The 4,937-nt window shown below is 48.9% G+C and overlaps 1 pseudogene; it reads right to left on the bottom strand.

The window, feature by feature from the left end:
• Positions 1–1,184: 1,184 nt before the first annotated feature.
• LOC133895947 (probable methyltransferase At1g29790) lies at positions 1,185–2,330 on the bottom strand (annotated as a pseudogene).
• Between the last annotated feature and the right edge of the window lie 2,607 nt (positions 2,331–4,937).

The raw sequence follows: 4,937 nt of genomic DNA, 5'->3' as shown, positions 1-4,937 counted from the left end.
GCGGGTAGAATTTCCATCCCTAGCTGCATGCGGATCACTCGAGAGCCGACAAGCAAATTAGACCTTGCCTCGGGAGCACGTTGCAGCGCGGAACCTCAGGAAACAAAAAGTTAGTCATCTAGATTGGACAACTCGAGCCCACGAGAGACAGACTGGGCTTAGAGCAGTGGACAGGGTACTCTAGATTGGGCCAAGGACCCGGGGCAACTCGCCCTTACCAGATCGGGTTCAAGAAGGTGCGGCCGAAAGCTGGACCGGGGCATCGAGACGGACGAGTGGGACATCTCGGCGCTGCTCGAGAAGCTCAGGAGGTGACTGACTGAGGTCGCCCGGTCGAGATGAGAACGACCATCCCTGCATCTCACAGTTGATTAATTAACAGTTCTAACAGTTCTCTGTGACAAGGTTGTGCTTTAATTTGCCTAACCGTGTAGACACTTCTTGCTTACTTCAGCTCGTACGTAATTTTTCTTCGTTTCCGAAGGAGCGTTTCTAGCTAGGACAAAGCATTATATTTGACGTTTTGGATATAACACTGCCACTCATGTGTACTTATTCTTTTCTATTAGAATATATTGTAGAAGTCTAATAAAATTATGATATTATGAAAGTATTTTTTAAGATAAATCTGTATATATAATTTTTATATTTCTAAACTAAATATTTTTTTAAAAAACTAATCAAAATGTCACAAGTTTAATTAGATCTTGTTCGATACATCTAAGTATTTATTACATGAGAGAGTACTTATTTACACAGAAGGACGTACAAAAATCCCAAGAAAAATCATGGAGACAGGGAATGGAGCTGCAAAGCATCCTGCAAAAATTCAGGCTAATTTCCCACGATAAATAAAATAACGAACACCCCATGCTACCGGATAATCCTCATTTTCCGATGGCAGGGGCAAGTAAAAATCGAGCGAAAAATCATGGAGATGGAGGGTAGCCCAAATTTTCTTTTAAGCAAGGTGGCAGGTGCTCTGCCATTTCATTTTAAGAAGTTTCAAGTTTAGAAACTAAGTAAATGAAGTTTCGATGTGGCAGCTCGAGGCCCAAAATTTTGGGCTCTTGATGTTAACACTTAACAGTAAGTATTATTGTATCGCCAAAATGTTAAGCTCTGCAATGATTTTGTGTTCCCCAATACTCCTGCTAGATTGAAAAGCAACTCTGATATTGTCCTCACGTCATGGGCTTCTCTAACAGCGCCGTGATGTACCACTGGTTCTTCTCCTTTCCCCGGCCGAGCTTCCGGCCAGTGTTCCCACCGCAGTTTCTTGAACCCGACCCGATCAACCATCGGCGCGTACGTCGTGTTTAGCTGCGTGCCGAGGAAGAGGAAGTGGTCGAGCCAGAACAATCCCCCAGGCCTCAGCACCCTGTAGATGTCGAACAGCGTGAACTCCAGCATCACGTCGGAGATCCAATTGCCGAGTTCGTGCATCGTGTGCACGATGTCGAGTGTGCCGTCGAAGAAAGGCAGCCGGTGCGCGGCGCTGACGTGCACCGGCACCAGCCCCCGCGACGCGATGAAGCTGTTGAACGGCGCGCCGGAGTTCATGGCCGCGGTCACCATGGTCACCCCGCGCTCCAGCATCCGCGCCGCGAACGTGCCCGACCCGCCGCCGATGTCCAGACCGATGCGCAACGTGTCGTACGGCCTCGTCTTGAGCACAGCGTCGATGGAGTAGGACAGCGCGCCGTCGTCGCGCTCCCACCGGTTCTTCTCCTGCCCGCGGTGCAGGTCGAAGCAGCCGTTGCAGCCGTGCGCCTTGACGTTCACCAGGCACGAGTAGTTCTCGCAGGGGTACGCGTCGCAGACGACGGTGGTGTCCGGCGGCGTAGCACAAAGGCTCTTCGGCAGCGGCGTCGGCTGCATGTTCCCTTTCGGCGACCGCGACGGCGCCGCGGCAGCGGCTCGCAGCCGCTGAGCACCAGCCGGTGCTCCAACGGCTCGTCGGACGGGCACTCGCCGCCGGGCGTGTAGCTCATGTACCTCTCGAGGTCGTCTTGGAAGCGAATGCACGCGTGGCCCAGTGCCGGGAACACCACCTGGCCGGCGGCGTTCATCAGCCTGTGGGGGCCGATGACCACCCGTCTTCGGTGGTCAGCTCCCGGGCCCACGCCTTGTATTCGGCCTTTGCCATCGCGAGCCATGGCGTGGAGGAGGGTTTGGAGGAGGGCGTTGGCGGTGCCGAGGGGGGTGTGGAGGCCGGCGAGCTCGTCGCGGCTGGCGTCGAGCGCGGACTGGGTGGCGTTGAGGTCGGCAAGGAGCGCGGCGGCGTCGTCCCAGAGGCGGATGGTGGCGGGCTTGTAGCGGCGGCCCATCTCTCTTCGAAGAGGCAGCCCAATACTAGGAGCAGTAATGTTTTGGGCCGAGCTCGAATGGCCTGGCCTTTTCACAGCCCGCGAACAATCAACGCGTCGGAGGCAGAAAATTGAGTCAAGTACCGATCGAGCAGAAGAAACTGACCTACAGTGGATAGGAATAGGAATACTCCTATTTTGATTTTTGCATGGCCTGAAAAAAAGGTGTTGCTATATTTCAATCATCTGAAAATAATGCTTCAATCAGGTGGCATTCTTATCCCTTTCAACCTTCATCGGATGGCTACCGTTGTTTATTCACCCTCTCGACTGTTGCAGCACTTGTTTCTCTATGCTCCCACCTCCCGCCCTTCTGCATTCATCTCTAGCAACATCCTCCCCACCACATCCGCTTTAGCTGCCCCGTCGTGTTAACCTCTTCGTTTTAGAGCTCCGCCGCCACGCACTGCCCACACTACCACAAAACGGAATTTTGTGAGGGGGATCAATTTTCGTGAGAGACATATTGAACCTACAGGATAATGGTCTTTTTATCATGTGGGTACTTCTGCATCATCACGATAATACTTTTTCATGGTGGGTATCTATGAACCCCCACGAAAATATATATTAATTGTGAGAGCTATATCGAACTGTCATGAAAATTAATGTTTTTCCTTGGAGTTACCTTAAACTTACAGGAAATTAGCTTTTGTATGCATACGTGCCACTTCTTTTTCTCTCTCGAGCATTATTTTGCGTCTGGGCCAATGATAGTTTCGCTTCTGCGTGCTGTAGGCAAAAGAAGAAGAAGAGAAAACACGACCGCGCATAACAGCCCACTCGGTGCATACAATTTCTTGCTGCGCCATCCCTCTCGAGTTCCTCCGATGCGACGCCGCCAACCAGACCGCCCCCAATCACCACCAACCAGGCCGCTCCCAATCCTCCTCAATCACAAATCTGTCATCCCCTCGAGCCATCCATCTTCCCCTCCATCCTCCTCAATCCCAAATCGCCCCAAATCCGGCATCCAAACATGCCGGCCCCTCCATCCACAGTCAGTGCACCTGATCTCATCGACATGAGGGTGTGCTCGTGAGACGCGGATGTAGGGGAGGGTGATTGGTGGAGATGCGGCGGCAGTGGGTCAAAGCCAGTGGAATGGCAACGAAGGAGGTATATGGGGGGTTTGGTTGGGACAAGAGTGAAGCTGCACCATCTAAGAGCGAAGGAGCTAGCGGCCAGTGTTGATCTAGGAGTGAAGGAGGCCCAGTCATCCCCAAATCCTCACTCGGCCTAGCCGTGTGTGTCTCAACGGCTCACAAGCTAGCATCACGACCGAGACAGTCCGCTCCCGGAGATCTGAAGGTAGGTGATCCTAATTTCTATATTATGTTGAGTAAATCAATGTGAATTCTTGAATGGATTATTGACTACTAGTAGTGTCATGATGTTCTTCATGGTAGTGTTCATGTCTATGGCTGCTGGTTGCTTGTTTTGTGGCTGTGGATGCATATGAAATGTGGTCAGTTTCAAATACTAGTAAATGTAATATCATAGTGTTTGATCTGGTGCCTATTAGTTAGCAATGCAAATTGGTTATTGATAGATGTGTCAACTTATTGTGAAACTGAAAATGTCATTTTTGCTTATCTTTTTAGAACAGAACAAATTAATGGTAGACTATGAGTGGATGTACATCGGTTGGTCCCGGGAGAAAGCTCCTGCTAATGATTGGATTGAGAACACACTAATCAATTCTAGACCATGCATTCTCCATGCCTAATCTAGTTGAAGGTGGAATAATTAAGTGCCCTTGCGCATTGTGCCGGAATTGTGTTAGGCATAAAAGGTTTACTATATAGATGCACTTGTGTAAATTTGGGTTTCGGGATGACTACAAAGCTTAGACAGCGCATAGTGAGAGATTTGTTGTTAGTCATGTTGAAGATGCACATGTTGAGGGTTATGGTGAAACTAACCGCATGGATGATATGTTAGTTAACCTAGGTGGTGACCATGCATCGAGAATCGATGAGGAGCTAACGGCATCTGCCCAAGCTTTTTATCGGATGGTTACTAGTGCTGATCAAGCAGTGCATGAGAACACAACACTTTCATCTTTTTCTCCTGCAGCACACTTACTAGCTTTAAAATCACAATACACCATATCAATTGCACACTTTGAAGCAAACTTGCAGTTAATCTATGAATTTTTGCCTCCAGAATCTAAGTTTCCCAAGGACTTCTACCAGTCAAAGAAACTATTAGAGGGTCTTGGTATGCCATATATCAAAATTGATGTTTGTTATAACAATTACATGCTTTACTATAAAGATAATGAAATTAAAGATAAGTGTGATGTTTGTGGGACCTCTCGCTACGAGGAAGGCTTGAATAGAGTCCCACTTAAAGTGTTGCAGTACCTTCCCATTAAAGATAGACTACAAAGGTTATATGCGCATGTGGAGATAACAAAGCTAATGCGGTCTCACAAGCGGTCCCCATCTAGTAAGATAGTGCACCCCTGTGATGGAGAAGCGTGGCGACAATTTGATGAAGACTTTCGAAATTTTTCTAGTGACCGTAGAAATGTGAGGCTTGTTTTTTCAACGGATGGTTTCA

The sequence above is a fragment of the Phragmites australis genome, chromosome 16 (genome assembly GCF_958298935.1).
Source record: "Phragmites australis chromosome 16, lpPhrAust1.1, whole genome shotgun sequence".
NCBI lineage: Eukaryota > Viridiplantae > Streptophyta > Magnoliopsida > Poales > Poaceae > Phragmites > Phragmites australis.
The sequence above is the reverse complement of the archived record's forward strand: the minus strand, read 5'-3'. Positions and strand labels throughout refer to the sequence as shown.